This window comes from Cervus canadensis, chromosome 18 (genome assembly GCF_019320065.1).
Source record: "Cervus canadensis isolate Bull #8, Minnesota chromosome 18, ASM1932006v1, whole genome shotgun sequence".
Taxonomy (NCBI): domain Eukaryota; kingdom Metazoa; phylum Chordata; class Mammalia; order Artiodactyla; family Cervidae; genus Cervus; species Cervus canadensis.
This window is the reverse complement of record NC_057403.1, coordinates 8318170-8339679: the sequence shown is the minus strand read 5'-3', so window position 1 is coordinate 8339679 and position 21510 is coordinate 8318170. Positions and strand designations below refer to the sequence as shown.

Below are 21510 nucleotides of genomic sequence, written 5' to 3'. Positions count from 1 at the left end.
CACAAATAAATGCTAATGAACACACAATATACTGTAATGCTAAAACATCCAAAATGAGTTTATCTAATAATATGCTGCTGTTTAGAATTATAATATATGTACCATAGAGAAAAAAAATTCAACAGTACAGTTTTTATGAAACAAAGTATCTTTCTAAATATGTCCTACAAAATGACATACCCATAATAGGCATTTTGCAACATTAACATGTAAAAAAAAAAAGTATAGAAATAATTAAAGACTTCAAAGAAATTATAAGATACAACATCAGCATGCAAACCCAATTGGGTTTCTAAACATTAAAAATGAACAATCAAAGTAATTCAATTGACAAGAAAATTAAATAAGAATACTTAATCATAACATTATACAAGAAGGGAAGAATTTTTATCCTGCAAACTAAAGACTTCTGAAAAATAGAGAAGAATCAAATAAATGTCAATACCCCAGGCTTCACGGATATAAAGTTGAAATTGTCAAGATGTCAATACTAGTCAAAGTTAACGAAAGATTCAAAACAATCCCTAGTGAAATCCCAACACTGCTTTGCTTAAGAAACAGATGAATGAATCCTACAATTCCTATGGAATCACAGAAGACAATGAATAGCAAAAACAAACTGGAAAGCAAAGTCAGACATCTCACATTTCTTCATTTCAAACCTGATTCTAAAACTACACTAACCAAAGCAGTATGGTGCTGATGTGAAGACCTGGGGCACAACGGAATCCGAAAACCACTTCTGCCTGTGAGGTCACAGGATGTTCCACAACAGTGTCAAGACCAAGTAATGGGGGAAGGGCAACCTATGGAACAAAAGGTGTTGTGAAAACTGGATATTCACATATAGAATTTAGCTGGGGCATTATTATACACTATAGACAAAAATTAACTCAAAATGCTTCAAAGACCTAAAACTCAGTCCCTAGTGTATAAGGCTTCTACAAGTAAATGAACAGAAAATGATTCTTGACAGTGGATTCACTAATGATTTATCAGATACAACACCAAAAGCTCACGCCAACAAAATAAAAAGAGGTAAATTGCACACATCCTAATTATCAAACATTGTGCAGTAAACCATCCTCAGCAGTGAAAAAACAATGTACACTATAATACAAAAAATTTGCCAATCATATATTCAATAATAGTTTAACATCAAGAATACATAAATAACTCTAAAAAGTACTGATCACCCATTCCACCATAGGGGGTGGGGTAGCTTTCTCAACCAACCATCCCATGTATTGCAAATAAAATACAAAGAGTAACATAAAAGAGAAACTTAATGATCAAAATAAAAGACAATCACTTATAATGTATAAAAATATAAAGAAAGGAAAGTAGCAATGCCTTGGAAAAAAAATGATGGTTCATCACTGAAGTTATCAATCCACTACATAAGCTCTGTCATTAAGTTGCTACAAAATTAAGTGTGGAGGCAGAATGATCAATAGCACACAGGTGACAAGCATGCAGCATCAACAATAGTTTAGTCAACAGCCTCACAAATATGAGGGTGTGAACCTGGACAAGACCGTTGTTAGGAGAAGTTCCTACACCTCTTGGTGAGGCTCAAAGGGCATGATGATAATACACATGGTGATAGTGAACAACACTATCACAGTGCCCTTCACACAGGCTTTTCTGACATCACTCAAAGCCAGAAAAAGATGTACAAGTCAAGGTCTTCAGATACTTTCTCATATCACAAAACACGCTGACCACTATACTAAGCAGCTTCAAGTGGTAATTCTGTATGCAGCAGGAAAATATTACAACCAATAAGGGAAAGTATTCTCCTTTAAAAATTTTCTCTTACCCAGTAAACCCACACCACAGAGAGTCCATGAGGAGCTGCCCCTTAAACACAGGCGGATTACCACAACAAAGAAACTGGACATGACTTCAGACACTAGAACCACACACTTCAAAATCAAATTTAGAAGGAAAAATTATACAAACTAAGGAGAAAGCAAAGTCAGGAAGAGTCTACACTCCCAGACTAAATAGACCAGTACAAGAGCGGAAAACTACAAGATGTGGGGGTCTCACATCATAAGACCTTGAGATGGGACTACTTGGTCCACCCAGAGATGCCAAGCTAAAAGCCTGAAAGATTCACACATGTTCCCTTTGTTGGACTGCTGTCCTCACAGGTTTCCTAACTAACAGTCACAGAAGATCCAATCCACCAGGCTACTCCACACACCCTGACATGGTATGGCTGCAAAAGGAGAACAGCAGAAATGGCTGAGGGATCTCAAGAAGCAGACAGGGACTGAGACAGTTCCATACAGGTTCTGAGGTGCCAGATAAAATTAAAAGAGCAGCCAGTGTTTTCCCACTTTCCGATTCTATCTTCCAAATATGACAACTGTGATGAAAGCAGCACAGGATCAGGGGTTAGACGCTTGGGGCATCAGCTCTGATCTGTATGGACTAAGAATTGAGTAGCCAATAGATCCAAGCCCACAAAGAGAGAAGAGGGGGCAAGAGAACCCAGTAAGGCAGCCCACCTCATGCTCCTCAAACTCAAGCCACAACCAGCTCACAGCAGGGAGATGGCGAGGGTTATGGATCTTGATAGAAACCTTGCCTTTGTGTCTGATGGAGCTGCAGCACCACTGGAGGGTGAAAGAATACATGATACATGTTGAAGGACAGACTGATAACTCGGGGAAAAGTTAAGTTTCCTCTGAGAGTTTAATAAACAAACTTCTCTTTTGCCAAAGATCTGAGAGAGTCAATTCCTAGGTAGGTTGATAAGTCTGGGATACCCGAGGAGGAGAAAGGTGTCTGGGGCTCTCGAGGAGGAGATAGGGGTCTGGAATTCTCAAGGAGGAGAAAAGGACAAAGGTTTTCTTCTTTAAGCCCAGAGCTGATGATTACACAACAAAACAACTCAGCCTAAATTCTGATACTAAGATTATATAACAACAATGTATCCTGCTTCAGGACTATTCTTTCTTGAGAACCTTCTGACTAATCCTGTCATCTTAAAATGTAAATTGTCATGGCTGATTCATGTCAATGTATGACAAAACCCACTGCAATGTTGTGAAGTAATTAGCCTCCAACTAATAAAAATAAATGGAAGCAAAACAGAAAAAGACACACAGAAGTACAGAACAGACTTTTGAACTCTGTGGGAGAAGGTGAGGGTGGGATGTTGCGAAAGAACAGCATGTATATTATCTATGGTGAAACAGGTCACCAGCCCAGGTGGGATGCATGAGACAAGTGCTCAGGCCTGGTGCACTGGGAAGACCCAGAGGAATCGGGTGGAGAGGGAGGTGGGAGAGGGGATCGGGATGGGGAATACGTGCAAATCTATTGCTGATTCATGTCAATGTATGACGAAACCCACTGAAAAAATAAATAAATAAATAATAAATAAATAAAAATAAAAAAAATAAATGGAAAAAATAAAAATAAAATGTAAATTGTAGGAGTGGGTCTGGTAAGACCTTTACAACCTTGAGACATTCTTTTTACTTACTGTAATAACTAACTGAAAAAGTATATAGCTCCCTTGCTAAGACTAGTGAGAGGGGGCATTCTCCATCCCCCTTCTGATGTCTATGTCAGAAGCTTTCTCTGTCCTCTTTCATACTTTAATAAAACTCTGCTACACAAAAGCTCTTGAGTAATCAAGCCTAGTCCCCGGTCCCAAAGCTATATCTTCTTCAGAGATCACGAATCTGACATCATTCACCGTAAACTATCATCTCTATGTACCATTACAAGACGATTCCAATCACCATTAATGTGCTTTCCTCTCTGTCCTGTGATCTGATCTCTGTTCACACTTTTGATACATTCCCGTCCATTTGGGGTTTTTGTTTTGTTTTGTTTTGCTATTTTCACACCACTCATCACAATACTAGGCTCTTTCTCTTGCTCCAATATGGAGATGATGTTTAGATCAGAAATAGAAAATCCTGATTATCAGAACAAAGAAATGTAAAATGATTTCGGAAAATGTAAAGTGATTTTGGAAAAACCACAGCTCTTTGTTCAGCTGAGGAGTGAGAACAGTACAGGTGGGTCTGGAAAAATATTCCACAAATTCTTCCACTGCTGTGCCTCCTTCTATATACACAGGGAAGAGTGTAATATATGTATCTAACACCCTTCCAAGAAATAGTGAGTCAAAACCAAAGGACAGAAAACAGAAAATTGGATATTTTTTAAAACTTGGCATTCAGTTTTATACATAATTAAGCTCTGGGAAAATCTCTGATGTAACATGAAGTGGGCAGATCATTGGAAAAAAGGGTCATTTTACATTCGTGATGCCACATCATGTCTGTGTCAACAGGGCTCTAAGATCATGCAATGAAAACAGGCCTCCCAAGACACACATAGGGAAAAATGCAAAATACACAAGGGGAGATTCCAACATCCAAAGAGAAGCTATCCTCACCCACAGAGAGCAGGTTCTTCTAGGTCTCCAGCATCATGTCCCTGTACAAGGCCCTCTGAACAGGGTCCAGGCATTCCCACTTCTCCTGAGAGAATTTAATCACCACATCCTTGAAGGTTAACCATCCCTGAAATGAGAATATATTTCACCAATGGATCATGACAAGAGTTCTTATCTTCATAAAAAGTGAAAAGATGATGACAAGGGTAAGGATTTATTCAGATATGTTCTGCAAGAGTTGTGTTAAGGTATTTGGAAGGCTTCCCTGGTGGCTCAGAAGGTAAAGAATCTACCTGCGGTACAGGAGACCTGGGTTCAATCCCTGGGTCAGGAAGATCTCCTGGAGAAGGGAATGGCTACCCGTTCCAATATTCTTGCCTGGAGAATTCCATGGACAGAGGAACTGGCGGGCTACAGTCTATGGGGTAACAAAGAGTTGAACACAACTAAGCAGAGAGACTAACACACATTGTGTCCCTTAAATTCTTATGCATTTTCATAAATATATCTTTCAATAAATATGTTTTTTTCACTTTTTGTGAAGAATCCATGAAAAATATCTAATAACAAAAGGTTGTCTATGCAGAAGTGTCACATACTACGTTCTACACATTGAGAGATATTCAATACCTAAATGAGTTGCACTCTGAGCGGTGGCTTCAGAGATGACAAAGTCCAGCAATGGCTTTAAAGAAAAATCAAAATCATCAATTATGATAATGGCAGAAATAGCAATGACTGAAACTGTTTGAATACTTTAAGTCAAGAAGCTAAGTAATGACACTTATGCCTCAAAGAAATCAAGAAAATTTTTGAACATCTACATGAAACTGAAAGTACAACATTCCAGAATTTATAACATGCAGTGAAGGTTATAATAAAACTGAAGTCTACATGGCTAAGAAACTTCTCAGATGGTTCAGTGGTAAACAACATGCTTGCCAATGCAAGAGACCCAGGAGATTTAGGTTTGATCCCTGGGTTGGGAAGATCCCTGCAGAAGGAAATGACGACTCACTTAAGTATTCTTTCTTGGGAAATCCCATGAACAGAAGAGCCGGATGGGCTACAGTCCATGGGATGCAAAGAGTCAGACATTATAGAGCACACACACACACGCACGTGGCTAAATGGTTACCACAAAAAGGAAAAAGAAGTCCAATCAGAAACTATTTTTACATCGTAAGGAAGGAGAAGGAGAACAAACTAAATTCAGCTTTGGCAGAACAAAAGAATTAAAATAAGAAAGATTCAGATCCTGCAAACCCATTCCTGGGCATTTATCTGAAGAAAACCATAATTCAAAAAGACAGTGCACCCTAATGTTCACTGCAGCACTATTTACAATAGGCAAGGCATGGAAACAATCTAAATGCCCAGCAACAGAGGAATGGAAAAAGAATATGTGATACATATATACAAGAATATCAGACTGTCCGACTCTTTGTGATGCCACAGACTATACAGTCCATGGAATTCTCCAGGCCAGAATACTGGAGTGGGTAGCCTTTCCCTTCTCCAGGGGATTTTCCCAACCCAGGGATCAAACCCAGGTCTCCTGCATTGCAGGCAGATTCTTTACCAAATGAGCTATCAGGGAAGCCCGGATGAAATATTAACTCCTGCTTTAAAAAAAAAAAAAAAAGGAATGAAAGAATGCCATTTGCAGCTACATGCACGGAACTAGAGGAGGTGGCAATGGCAACCCACTCCAATACTCTTGCCTGGCAAATCCCATGGACGGAGGAGCCTCGTGGGCTACAGCCCATAAGAACGCAAAGAGTCGGACATGACTGAGCAACTTCACTTTCATGCACTGGAGAAGGAAATGGCAGCCCACTCCAGTGTTCTTGCCTGGAGAATCCCAGGAATGGGGGAGCCTGGTGGGTTGCCGTCTATGGGGTCGCACAGAGTCGGACATGACTGACGTGACTTAGCAGCAGCAGCATGGAACTAGAGATTATCATGTTATGACCAACCTAGATAGCATATTGAAAAGCAGAGACATTACTTTGCCAACAAAGGTCCATCTAGTCAAGGCTATGGTTTTTCCAGTGGTCATGTATGGATGTGAGAGTTGGACTACAAAGAAAGCTGTGCACCGAAGAATTGATGTTTTTGAACTGTGGTGTTGGAGAAGCCTCTTCAGAGTCCCTTGGACTGCAAGGAGATCCAACCAGTCCACCCTAAAAGAGATCAGTCCTCAGTGCTCACTGGAAGGACTGATGTTGAAGCTGAAACTCCAATACTTTGGCCACCTCATGCGAAGAGCTGACTCACTGGAAAAGACCCTGATGCTGGGACGGATTGGGGGCAGGAGGAGAAGGGGACGACAGAGGATGAGATGGTTGGATGGTATCATCAACTCGATGGACATAGGTTTGGGTGGACTCTGGGAGTTGGTGATGGATAGGGAGGCCTGGTGTGCCGTGGTTCACGGGGTCATAAAGAGTCGGACACGACTAAGCGACTGAACTGACTGAGAGATTATCATACTAAGTGAATAAGCCAGACAGAGAAAAATAAATTATCACTTATCTGTGAAATAAAAAAAAAAAATCCAATTGAACTTACACATGAAACACAAACAGACCCAGAGACATATAAAACACACACACAGGTGACCAAAGCAGAAGGTAGGAGGGATAAATCAGGATTTGGGATTAATACAGACACACTCCTAGGTATAAAACAGATACCCAACAAGGACCTACTACATAGCACAGGGAACTATACTTCATACTTTGTAATAACCTATAAGTGAAAAGGATTTGTCAAATATATGTAAATAAAACTGAATCAGTTTGCTGTATACCCAAAATGAACTGAACATTGTAAATCAACATACTTCAATAAAAAATTCCTAAGTAATAATACCTACAAATGACACATCATAAAATAAACAGGTAAATTTGTAGAAACATACTATCTAATCCTTAATCATAAAGCAAATAAAAATGGGAACCATATTATAACTAGAAACATTCAAGCAGTAATTAAAATCCTCAAACTAAGAAAAAACTAGGCTTAGATGCCATCTGTGAAATTATACTAAACCTTTACAAAAGAAGGACCTCTAATCCTGCCAAAAATATTACAAACAGTTGAAGATGCAACACTGACAAACTCACTGAATGGAGCCGACATGATTCTGAAATCGACCCAAGAAGACAAAAGAACAAAAAAATAAAATCCAATACTCCCTGAGGACTATTATGCAAAATCCTCAACAAAACGCCAGCAAACCAACTTCAACACCACATTAAAAAGATCTGACTTCATGACCAAATGAATTTTATTCATATAAGGCAAAGAGGACTCAGCAAACAAAAATCAATGTATACATCACATTAACAGAATAAAGGGAAAAAACAACACATAACCACCTCAACTGATACAGAAAAAAAGCATTTTACAAAATTCAACAATCTTTAAATATATATACACAAACTAGAAAAGATAAAGTATCTCAAAGTAAAATATACCATGTATGAAAAGAGCACACATTGTTCTCAGTGGTGAAAGACTGAAAACTTTTCTTCTGAAATCAGGAAGAAGGCAAGGACGCCCACTCTGCACCACTGTTCAACAAAGGACTGAAACCCCCAACAAAAGCAATTAGACAAGAAAAAGAAATCAAAGCTGCCCAAACTGAGAAATTAGAAAGTTACCTTCTTTCCTAGAGGACAAGGTCTTTTATGTATAAAGTGTAAAGATTCCACACAGACACAAAAAAACCCTGTCACATCAAATAACAATTTTAGCAAACTGGCAGGATACAAAAGTCAATATGCAAATGAGCTGCATTTCTCTACACAATGAAAAATGTCAAAAGAAAATCACAGAACAATTTTATTTACTATTGTATTAAAAATGGATGAAATATTTAGGAATAATTCACCAAGGAGGTAAAACATATACACTGAAAACTATTTAACCGCTTCTAAAAGAAATCCAAAACAAAAGAAATAAATCTAGGAGTCCTGGACTGGAAATCTCAGTACTCTTTAAATTTCCAAGTTACCCAAAGTGTTCCACAGATTTAATGAATTCATTATGAAAATTACAATAGAAGTGTTTGTGTATTGTCACCCTGCTTATTTAATTTATATGCAGAGTACACCATGAGAAATGCTGGGCTGGAAGAAGCAGAAGCTGGAATCAAGATTGCTGAGAGAAATAGCAATAACCTCAGATATGCAGATGACACCACCCTTACAGCAGAAAGTGAAGAGGAACTAAAAAGCCTCTTGATGAAAGTAAAGAAGGAGAGTGAAAAAGTTAGCTTAAAGTTCAACATTCAGAAAACTAAGATCATGGCATCTGGTCCCATCACTTCATGGCAAACAGATGGGGAAACAGTGGAAACAGTGTCAGACTTTATTTTTCTGGGCTGCAAAATCACTTCAGATGGTGATTGCAGCCATGAAATTAAAAGACGCTTACTCCTTGGAAGGAAAGTTATAACCAACCAAGATAGCATATTTAAAAGTAGAGACATTACCTTGCCAACAAAGGTCTGTCTAGTCAAGGCTATGGTTTTTCCAGTGGTCACGTATGGATGTGAGAGTTGGACGGCGAAGAAAGCTGAGTGCCGAAGAATTGATGCTTTTCAACTGTGGTGTTGGAGAAGACTCTTGAGAGTCCCTTGGACTGCAAGGAGATCCAACCAGTCCATCCTAAAAGAGATCAGTCCTGGGTGTTCATTGGAAGGACTGATGGTGAAGCTGAAACTCCAATACTTTGGCCACGTCATGCAAAGAGCTGACTCACTGGAAAAGACCGTGATGCTGGGAGGGATTGAGGGCGGGAGAAGAAGGGGATGACAGAGGATGAGATGGCTGGATTGCATCACCGACTCGACTGACATGAGTTTGAGTAAACTCCGGGAGTTGGTGATGGACAGGGAGGCCTGGCATGCTGCGATTCATGTGTTGCAGGGAGTCGGACACGACTGAGCAACTGAACTGAACTGTTTGCAGAAATAGAAAAAAACTTGCAAGAAGTCATAGTGACTCTCAAGGACCACAAACTGAAAAAATACTCTTCAGTAAGTAGAAAGAAGAAAGATGAAGGCCACCATTTTTAAAATTTCAAGCCATATCACAATATAATCCAGATGGGGTAGTACTGGTATAAACAAGGATTTATATACCAAGGGAAGAGAAAAGAATACTCAGAAATAACCATTTACATGTATTTAGTATCTAATGACAAGAATGCTAAGAAAACCCAGTGGAAAAAAGACAGTTGCCATAACAAATGGTGAATCTATGGGTTAAACAATGAAGAGGAAACCTCACCTGCATCAAAAGTAAAAACATCTCTATGCCAAACCACAAAATGAACACAGTGAAAAGACAAAATCTGAAGAATGAAGGCAATGAAAGTGAATTTCCAACTCTCTGAGATTTAGACTCATGTCACAGTTTCAAAGATGATGGAATAGCACACCCTCTATTACTGATGCCTGATTCTGAACTTTCCTTACCATTTCCAATCAAGATTTTGAAGTCAGTGCCTCACTCACTTAGCTTCAATTCCCTTAGAACAAATTTCCCTTTTTAGGTCTACTTCCAGATTTTACCATGTACTGTGCATGTTAACACCTGACTTCCTTGCACAGCTTCTTAATCCTGGTTGACAGAGAGCAGACTGCACACCCAGAAGAGCCCAAGGCAATCCCTGCTGCCCAAGAGCACTGAGACCCCTTCTCAAACCCGTGGATGTGAAGCCCTGCCCAGGATGGTGCCCTCCACACAAGGTCCAGGCCACTGGGTCATGGGGAGACGGGATCTAAGTGGAGACGACAGGCCCTGAGGGAAGTTCCCTGGTGAGTGTGCATGTACAGGTGTCAGGAAGGATACTTCAGAGTCAGAGATGATTAGTAAATCCAAAGAAGGGCATTTCAGGAAGGACAGACAGAATCAACTGAGAATATGACTTTACCTGAGAAAGAGCCATTCCTGTTTTCTTTCCTTTTTTCCTCCTCTTCCCAGCTTCTTCCTCAGACAATGTAAGCTTTTAGAAGTTCATCTTGCAAGTGGAAAACAGGCTGCTTAAGGCTTAGGATCAACATTCCCCCTCTGTTTGCCACAACCACAAAAACAGGAAGACCTCACCACGTGGAACAGTCCTTTAACCGTCCACTGTCTCAGGTGGGATTTCTGCCCTCCTATTTCTTCCCTCACACCTGTCCTGCCCCCTCTGCAACTAGTTTCTCCTCTTGCTGCTCTTCTCCCCACCCCCACCCTTCCAATTGTCCTAAACATCTATACATCTTTTTCTCCAACTCGGCTCCCTCTCTGCCTTCTAGTCACACCGCTTCTCTCCCTCTTACACTCCCACTCTGGGGCACTCCAGGTGTCTATGCTTACTTCCTCTTCTCTTCTAGTCAGCACCTAGCCCTGTTTCTCTCCTAGGATCACCCCTGTCAGCCCTCCTACCGCAGGCGCAGGGCCGCTGTCTCCTTGTCTCCAACTCCTGGAGATCCCACGCCTTTGTCCATTTCTCTTTCACCCACCCGCTACTTTAAGGGCTAAATCTATTTCATTTTGCCATCCCTTGGCAACTGCCTCAGCCATCCTGGGCGACCCCGTCGGTTCTCTCGTTTTCCACTTCTGAGTTTGCCTTTCACTCTCAGTCAACTGCTTCCTCTGATCCCCCTCGCCCATGTATCTACAGAAATGATGAGTAAATGAAACGCCCGCCTATGAAAAGAGCACATGTTCCAACGAGACGGACTCGTGACGGAAAAACACTGGGTGTCACACGTCCAGCCCAGGGCTGAGGAAAACGGACTGACTAGGGAGGCCTGCGGGGCAGAACGATAGGCCTGAGGAGACGCGAGGGCAGACAGGCTGGGAGCGAGGGGGTCTAGGGGGCCGGGCGGGCTCTCCAGAATCCCAGGACCGAGGAGAGGACGCGGCTTCTCCCGGAGCCGGGCTGTCGGCGCGACCTCCAGGGGCCGACAGGGTGAGGCGGTGGAGGTGGGCGTGCCCGAATCCACCTCGCGCCCGGGGACTTTACAAGGCACAGGCGTAGGTACTAACGGTTAAGCTTAAAGCAGGAAAATATCCCGAAAGGCGGTGTCTCCCGGGTCGAAGACCGAAAAGCAAACGGCAAGGATAAGCCTCACAGAGATTTCGAATACTCGACCTGCAACGGCGACCTCTCGGTTTATTTGGGGCGGAGGGCGGGGTATTGGGAAATTACTTGCGCAGAACCACCCGGACCCTGAAGATGGACATGGCGAGGGCGGGTTGGACTGCGAAGCGCGCAGCACACGTTTACCCTAAGAGAAAAAAACTCAATGGCCGACCTGTTACCTTCTCTCTCAGCCTTCCGCTTCCACAGGAAACCTGCGCACGCGCGGAATCCGAGGCGGAACTTCCGGGTCGGGAGCTGGGCGGATCGCTGCAGGCGAGGGGCGGGGCGAGGAGGGTCCAGGTCAGCAGAGCGAGGGCCAGGCGGGGCAAGGGGCCGGGAGGTCCTTACCAGTCCTGTGAGGCCCCATAAATTACAGCCTGTTTTTTTTAATCTGTTGCCTTTAACATCTAAATACATAGCATATTCTTCTATAATTACAATATGGAAATGTCTATGAAGAAAATAAACTTCTTGTCATACGTTGAGGAAAGAACGGTGGTAGTAGTGAAAGTCGCTCAGTCGTGTCCGACTCTGCGACCCCATGATCTGTACAGTCCGTGGAATTCTCCAGGCCAGAATACTGGAGTGGGTAGTCTTTCCCTTCTGCGTGGGATCTTCCCAAGCCAGGGATCTAACCCAGGTCTCCCGCATTGCAGGAGGATTCTTTACCAGCTGAGCCACAAGGGAAGCCCCTGTTAGTAAGTCATCCACTGTTTTACCAACAACATCTAAGCAGCCAGGGTATGGTCAGTGTTTGGCCACAGACTGAAAAGCCTGCAATCCGTGCATACCTTTGATTTCTTCTCTTAGTGCCTGTTGGCTGCTGGACAGTTTTCTTCTCCTTAAATTCTTCCGATTTAATTTGAATTTTATACATTCCCCCACAGCCTCCTGGAAATTTTGAGGATTTGGGTCACTTTGCGCTCCCCCTCGGAATGCGAGGAAATCATGCAGTGGGCACAGTGGAGAAGAGGAAGGTGGTGGGCTACGGGGACCAGAGGCGCTGCTGTGGCGGGGCTCCACGCCGCCACGCTGGCAGAGGCGGCCGGCCTTCCCAGGTCGCTGTGTTACCTCCTTACACTTTCAAGGCAAAAGCTTCTAACTTTGTAGACCAGTTATGTTGGAAACTAGGATATTTCCTCCTAACATAGTAGAAAAGTTTCAATAAAGATTTTATTTTCATTTTTAAATGTTTTTGAAATTATGAAAGTATGACAACACATTTACATGAGGCTTTGAAAATAGTTGCAGTTCCACTATATAATTTTTTTAAGTAGACAAATTAAGATTTTTAGGTGGAATTTAAATATTAAACTCTCAAAAATTAATAAATGGACAGGAAAGTAGGATATAGAAGACCTGAAAACAACTGTGAACCAATTCAACATAATTAAGACTTATACAATTTCACACAACAGCAGGATACAAATTTTATTCAAGTTCCCATAGACTATTAACCGGGAGACACTGGAACATGACGTAAAACAAGGTGCAAAAGTTTCATGGCCTAAATAAAGGGTATTGAAATCATATAGGGCCTGTTCTCTTAATACTGTGAAACTATGTGAGAAATCAATACCAACAGGTATTTGAAAATAACCCACATATTTTCAAGTGCAATAAATAAATAAATAAATGGTTTTGTCAGCAGGTTCTTGCCTGTCCTGCTCCTGGCAATTCAGGGGTTGGGAACCTGGGTCTCCACAAAGTTCCTGTTGGACGGTAACTGAATGCAAAACATTTCCTCCCATTAGAATAACTTAAGCATCTTAGGAAAACAAGAGATTTTTCTGGATTTCTCTCTATACTGCAAACTAAAATAAGAAATACAACACTATCCCTGGGGAAAACGTTCCATTTTACAGTGGCATCCTGTATAACATTTTCCCTCTTTGTTCCTCATTCACCTGGAAGGGCAAACTCCACACGGCTCAGTTCCAGAGACACAAGGTCAAAACCTACAGCATGAGACTAGACGACTAAGGTATGTGATATCTTCCGTCAGTACCTTTTGCTTTTTCTATTTCAAATTGACAAATTTTACTAACCATTGCTTTAAAAAGAGCAATTTTCACTCATCAGTTGCTAAGTCAAATCTGACTCTTTACAACTCCATGAGCTGCAGCACGCCAGGCTTCCCTGTCCTTCACTATCTCCCATGGTTTTCTCAAACTTGTGTTCACTGAGTGGGTAATGCCATCCACCCATCTATCCTCTGTCGCCCTCTTCTCCTGCCCACAATCTTTCCCAGCATCAGGGTCTTTTCCATTGAGTCCGCTCTTTGCATCATGTGGTCAAAAAGAGCAATACATCTTTACAAATTGATGAAAACCGTATTGTTCCTTTAGGACACATTCTAAGCTTCTACTGCTCTCCACACAACAGGCCAATAATTGAGAGACAAGTCGTTGGGGCAGGAATAACAACTTTATTCAGAAAGTCAGCAAACCGAAAATATGGTGGACTTGTACCCCGAAAATCATCTTACCCGAGTTGGAACTCAGTCCCCTTTTATACTAAAAGAGGAGGGAGTAAAGTCAAGTCAAATTCCTTTGAACCTAAGGAATCGAACAGTTAAGTAACAGAGCACAACCTAAACAAACATCAAGGAATCTGAAGAGCAATCAGTCAGTTCAGTTCAGGTCAGCGGGTCAGTCGTGTCCGACTCTTTGCAACGTCATGAATCACACCACGCCACGCCTCCCTGTCCATCACAAACTCCCGGACTCTACCCAAACCCATGTCCATCCAGTCGGTGATGCCATCCAGCCATCTCATCCTCTGTTGTCCCCTTCTCCTCCTGCCCCCAAGCCCTCCGAGCATTCGGGTCTTTTCCAATGAGTCAACTCTTCGCATGAGGTAGCCAAAGCATTGGACTTTCAGCTTGAGCATCAGTCCTTCCAATGAACACCCAGGACTGATCTCCTTTAGGATGGACTGGTTGGATCTCCTTTCAGTCCAACGAACTCCCAAGAGTCTTCTCCAACACCACAGTTGAAAAGCATCAATTTTTCGGTGCTCAGCTTTCCTCATCGTCCAACACTCACATCTATACATGACTACTGGAAAAACCATAGCCTTGACTAGATGGATCTTTGTTGGCCAAGTAATGTCTCTGAGGTTTCTCATGATGTACTCTGCATATAAGTTACATAAGCAGGTTGACAATATACAGCCTTGACGTACTTTTCCTATTTGGGACCAGTCTGTTGTTCCATGTCCAGTTCTAACTGTTGCTTCCTGACCTGCATACAGGTTTCTCAAGAGACAGCTCAGATGGTCAGGTATTGGGATCGAATCCAGGTCTCCCTCATTGCAGGCGGATTCTTTACAAACTGAGCTGTGAGGGAACCCCTCGGGGATTTTAGCAAGAGTTATTTTACAGATTGCGTAATGATTCTTGCTCTTCCAAAAGACAACACAAAATCCACTCCATGGAGTCAATGCTGTGGGGAACCGTCTGGATCCCACCTCCAGGACCAATGCACCCATCCCTCCCTGTGGGCTCAGCTCAGGCCTTGATTCTAACACACTGCAGGGGAACAGTCCTCTTCCCAATTCCACTTTCTTCCTTCCTTCTCAGGTGTGATCATGACTTTCCCAATCAACCAACTCATGCAAACTTCAGTCACAGCATCTGTGTCCCAGGGAAACTAAGCTAAGACACTGTGGCATGCCCACCCTTCCAGGAAACCCACAGTTAGCTATGAGCCCACATCCAGGTCCTCCAGTCAAAGCTGAGACCACCCTTGTCAACAGTTCCACACAACATGATCGCACAACTGTTGCAGGGAAAACCAACTGTGATTCCAAGTTGGAACGGTTTCTTTGCCTTGCTTCTCACTGCTGTGGTTGTTGTAATCATCCATAATGGCCGGCCTCAGAGGACCCTACCTCTTGGCCTGACTGTTCAACTAAAGTGCCTTTGGTGAGCTCACAGGGAGATACTCTGACCTCCCAACCTGTGAATGGTTGCAGGAAAGAAGAGATGAACACAGAAGGCTGGATGTCCCTGAGATGTACTGCAAGACGGATGGTCCTTTTGACCTTACTTCCCCACTGCCTCTCCCTCTCCATCCTCCCTCTGACTTTATTTCCTCACTGCTTCTTTCTCTACTTTCATAAAAGAATCTGACATCCAGACACCAACAAGTTGGCTATTTTGAAATATTAGTTAGCCATCTTCTTGGTTGGCTGGTTTTCAAAATGAAGTCCCATTGTTTGCCTCAAGAAGTCGTATCCTGGAAGCACTGGCCTCTCTCACAGGCAGCAGAGCGAGCTTGAACTGGGTCACACCACTGTGCTTGCAACACACACATACACCATTCAGAGGGCTCATCCAGAGGCCGAAACTTGCCTCCTCTCACACCTCTCCTAGACCCCCGATAGCTTCCTCGCCACTTCTCCACATTTTGTCACCGCTTTTCTGTGCTCTGTTGAGCAACAGGGCTAAACAGCAGAGACCACTGGGCCTGCGCATCACAGAGAAACACACAAGTCACAAATGGAAAGGCACTGGGCACTCAGTATGGAGACCAAGAAACTGGCCCTCCTGGGAAAACATGCCAGGAACTGGGGATATCCCAAGGTTTTAAAGGTCGTTGAGATTTGGCTCAATTGGGCTCAGTTGAGAAGTCATTGAGAAAGGCCCCAATCTCACTGCCGCCTGTTGTCCCTCACTGAGCTAATTGGAAGATACCCCAGCTCTTTTGGAAGGGGGGGCTCCTTCATAGCCCCTTAGATTCCAAAGCTTCTGGCCACTCTAACCACAGTAAAATCAGTTATCCCCCACTCTGAGTAGATAAACTGCTGAAAGCAATGCGTTTCCTCAATACAGCCCTCATTCTGAGTCTCCCATTAACATGAAAAACAATCCTCACATGATTCTATCCTTAAGATCTTATTATCCAATCAGCCCACAAGTTGCACACCAAGACCTGAGCCTATTAATAACCCTGTCTCTACATCCGACACAGCTCTGTACAATACTCATGTCACTGACTTCACAATTCTAGGACAACCTCCCTTCTCCGATTAATTTTAATTAATGAAGACAACCCAAATCTACTCAACTCTATCAAAGGTCTGTTAGCTAGAAGCATTTTCAACCAATTCTTTATTTCTGACAATATTCCACCAACAACATTCCCACAAATAACCAGGCCTCATTACTTGAAGCTAACTGCTCCTTGTCCACCGGCCCCACATAATCATCTTAGGTTTAGTGTAGCACTGACAGTCAACCTTGAGGCACAAAATCTAAAACTATTCCTCAAATGTCTTCAGATTCTCAGATCTCTTAAGATATTTTCCCACTATATACACCACTTTCCACTGTACTTGTCAGCAGTCCATAAATCAGCATTATCCACACTGGGTCTCACTGACTGGAAAACTACCAACCAAAACTCACTTCTTTAATTCAAATAAAACACTAGTATCAGACCAAAGAGGCTTCCCAGGTGGCTCAGTGGTAAAGAATCCTGCTGCCAATGGAGATGCAAGAGATGGGGGTTTTATCCCTGAGTCAGAAGATCCCCAGGATTAGGAAACAGCATCCCACTCCAGTATTCTTGCCTGGGAAATTCCATGGACACAGGAGCCTGGCGGGCTACACTCCATGGGGTCTCAAAGCCTCGGAAATGTCTAAGCATAGAGACCATTTTATGTTTTTCTCTGATTCTAGAGCTCATACATGTAACCAGCATCACTAAAAATAACCTCCTAAAATGAAGAGTCTCTGTAGTCAATTTATGACCCTGGTCATATAAACCAGAAAAGGACAGTAATACGCCTCCCTAACACTCGAGAAAGAACTCGAGCTCCACCACCAGTTGCAAAGATTAAATTCTCAGCTAGTTTCTGAACAACTGTTTTGGTATATTTACAAAATTATCAAGTGCCATGCATCAATTATAATGACTTTCCCCCAATAAATTACTATATATTTCTTGGACGATATATGTTTTCCTCAGGAGTTTACACTGAAAGGAAATTAGACCACGGGCCTCTCAAGGCAACAACTGAATTTACTTGAGGAGGAAAGGTTTGGGGATTAGGAAGGTCCGAAGTCACCCGAGACCACAGATACGGAGTAGAGGAGACCCTATGGGCGGAGCTTAACAAGACTAAAAAGGATAAAAACAGTACCTCACTATTCCCGGGGAGACCGCACCTACCAAGTCTCGGCTTCAGGAATTGCTGTAAACAAACATCATTCAGGTGAAGACACCAGAGACTCCCAAGCAGTAGGTTCCAGAGGAAAGGGAGAATGAGGGGCGGAGCCTAGGACACACGCCTCCGTAGGACGCGTGAGGGGCGGGGTCCAGCGGGCCCGGACAGGGGCGCGCGAAAGCTTACCTGCTTGTTCCTCTTTTTGGTTCCAGAGGTGTCTTGTCAGAGTTAAGCAGTACTTGAGAGTCTCTCACGTCTTGTGTTGCAGCATTGATTGCTCATTAGTTTAAGTAACTGTAAACATTTTTAATAAAACCTTAAAATTCTGTGGGATAATCACAATGGAAAGAAAGAAGCTATTGGCGTAACATTTGAAGTCCTGCATATCCGATGACAGAGGATGAGATGGTTGGATGGCATCACCGACACAATGAGTTTGAGTAAACTCCGGGAGTTGGTGATGGACAGGGAGGCCTGGCGTGCTGCAGTCCATGGGGTCACAGAGTCAGACATGACTGAGAGACGGAACCAAACTGTACCTGGAGTCCTGCTGATGAGGCTGAAGTGATTTCAGACGACTGGGAACTGAAACTTGGTCTGCTTGCCAGGTTGGGGTTGGGTGGGGGTTGATGTGGGGTGCTGGTGGGGTGGGGCTGGAAGTGGGGTGCTAGCTGAACCCAGGAATATTCCTGCAATTAGAATTAATTTAAGCAGTTTAAGTAAACAAGGACTGGCTTTGTGTAGTGATGACAAGCTAGAATTTGAAACACAAAACTCTTAGAAAGGGCTACTTCATACAAACACTGCTGAGAAAAATGTCTTGACATTCCACTTCTCCAAGGATCAAGCTTATTAGTCACTGCAGGGGCCCTGAGTGCACCCTGAGGGGAATGCAGGATTAAGAAAAGCAGGCACCATACTGTGCTTTGGACAGTCTAGCCTTGGGATTTCAGGAAGGGTCTCTTGGGTCCATCCATGTCTTCGGCAAGTCCAGATAAGTTTGGGGGAGTCTCTCCTGGTTTTCAGATCTCCCAGTTATTGGTTGATGACCCCAATTTTGTTTGGCAGTGTTTTAACATACATAGCACCCAGTTAAAAGACACTGAGTAGAACCTCCCTGGTGGTGCAGTACTAAATAATCTACCTGCCAATGCACAGGACCTGGGTTTGATCCCTGGTGTGGGAGGATGCCACGTGCCTCACAGCAACTAAGCCCGTGCAACACAAGTACTGAGCCTGTGCTCCAAAGCCTGTGCTCTGCAACAGCAGCAGCCCCAGCACTGAGAGGCCTGCACACAAGTAACCAGAAAGTCGCTTCTGCTGCTGCAGCTAGAGAAAGCCCACGTGCAGCAAAGAGAGGCTCAGCTCAGCCCATAGAACAGACAGACACTGAGTCCTCTGGACCGACCAAAAGAACCTTCAAAACGCCAGTCTCCAACCATACCCCAGCCAAGGTTACGTGGAGAATTCACAGCCCAATTGCTGCAAAAAGACAAAGAAGCCAGCACAATGAAGACTCAGCAGAGCCAAAGATAAATTTTAAAGATTATTAAGGGACAAACAGACTGGTTCCAAATAGGAAAAGGAGTATGTCAAGGCTGTATATTGTCACCCTGCTTATTTAACTTATATGCAGAGTACATCATGAGAAACGCTGGGCTGGAAGAAGCACAAGCTGTAATTAAGATTGCCACGAGAAATATCAATAACCTCAGATATGCAGATGATACCACCCTTATGGCAGAAAGTGAAGAGGAACTAAAAAGCCTCTTGATGAAAGTGAAAGGGGAGAGTGAAAAAGTTGGCTTAAAGCTCAACATTCAGAAAACTAAGATCATGGCATCCGGTCCCATAACTTCATGGGAACTAGATGGGGAAACAGTGGAAACAGTGTCAGACTTTATTTTGGGGGACTCCAAAATCACTTCAGATGGTGATTGCAGCCATGAAGTATGGCGCTTACTCCAAAAAAAAAAAAAAAAGACACTTACTCCTTGGAAGGAAAGTTATGACCAATCTAGATAGCATATTAAAAAGCAGAGACGTTACTTTGCTAACAAAGGTCCATCTAGCCAAGGCTATGGTTTTTCCAGTGGTCATGTATGGATGTGAGAGTTGGACCGTGAAGAAAGCTGAGCGCCGAAGAACTGATGCTTTTCAACTGTGGTGTTGGAGAAGACTTGAGAGTCCCTTGGACTGCAAGAAGATCCAACCAGTCCATCCTAAAGGAGATCAGTCCTGGGTGTTCGTTGGAAGGACTGACGCTGAAGCAGAAACTTCAATACTTTGGCCACCTCATGTGAAGAGTTGACTCATTGGAAAAGACCTTGATGCTGGGAGGGCTTGGGGATAGGAGAAGGGGACGACAGAGGATGAGATGGCTGGATGGCATCACCGACTTGACAGACATGAGTTTGAGTAAACTCCGGCAGTATTGTGATGGACAGGGAGGCGTGGCGTGGTGTGATTCATGAGATTCCAAAGAGTCGGAAACAACTGAGTGAGTGAACTGAAATGAACTGAGAGAAAACTTTTAATAAGAAATGTATTCTTCTTTATAAAAGTTTCCGTTCCATGCCTATGATGACAAAGCTTCAAAAATTTATATGAGAAAAACTTGTTTACATCATAATATATAATTAAGCCAATACTTCAATGTAATGGAATGTCAAATTTCTATATGATCACTTGACGGTGATTAGGCAATTTACTTCTTGTTGAAAAATTGGAATATATTTTCTCTCATGTCTTTGTTGTCTGTTTCTGAAAGATCTGTCACTTGTGGACAACAAAGCACATTGTCAAATATAAAGTCTTAAGACACTAGAATTTGTTTTCACCAAAATTATCAACGTGGCACTATTTATAAATATTTCTATGTGTACTATCTAACTGAACTCAAGTCTTAAAGGAACTGTCTTTAAATTTACAGGGCACCTACTATGTTCCTTGTCATTGTCTACGTGCATTATAATGTGACAAAAGTCTAAAAATAACCCACAGACTTATGTATTTGTTAGTGGAAGGCAGGAAAGAAATGTAAATTAAATTAGATCTGGGTCATAACATGTGGATAGAAAAAGTAACGCTAAGGAAAAACTATTGAAATATACAAAAGAAATAGGATGCCAGTATTTAAGAGATTAGCACTGAAATATATATATTACCATATGTAAAAGAGCCAGTGGGAGTTTAATGTGTGAACAAGTGGTCTGTGACAATCTGGAGGGATACAGTGACAAGAGACGTGGGTTCAGGAAGGAAGGGATGTATGTACGCCTATGGCCTATTCAAGATGTACAGCAAAAACTATCACAATATTGTAAAAAAAAAAAAAAAATTTACTGATGGTGACTTAGGGCTGAACACAGAATCAAAGCTTTCCCACACTTAACACATTTGTGTAGTTTTCCTTCAGGTTGAACTTTCTGAGGGTCAAAAAGTTAATGTATTTTACTGCATTCTCTACATGTGTAAGTTTTCACTGCAGTATGGATTCTGAGATGATCTGCAACGTCATTCCTTGTGACTGAAGGGTTTGCCACATAAATAACGTGTATGTGGTTCCTCTCCTCTATGAAATGCCTAATGGGCAGTTCATGCTGAACATGCACTAGAAACTCTGCCACATTCATTTCACTTGTATGTTGTCTATACAATATGAACTCTGAATTATAAGGCCTGAACACTGATTAAAGGCTTTGTACCACTCACGACATTTGCACTAAAATGTTTCTCACAAAATAACAGTAAATACG

The 21510-nt window shown here is 42.6% G+C and overlaps 1 protein-coding gene across 1 annotated transcript in view; it reads right to left on the bottom strand.

Annotated features, from left to right (window-relative positions):
* Nucleotides 1-21510, bottom strand: part of LOC122420636 (zinc finger protein 160-like) — a 132829-nt gene that overhangs the window by 25680 nt on the left and 85639 nt on the right. The window lies entirely within an intron of this gene.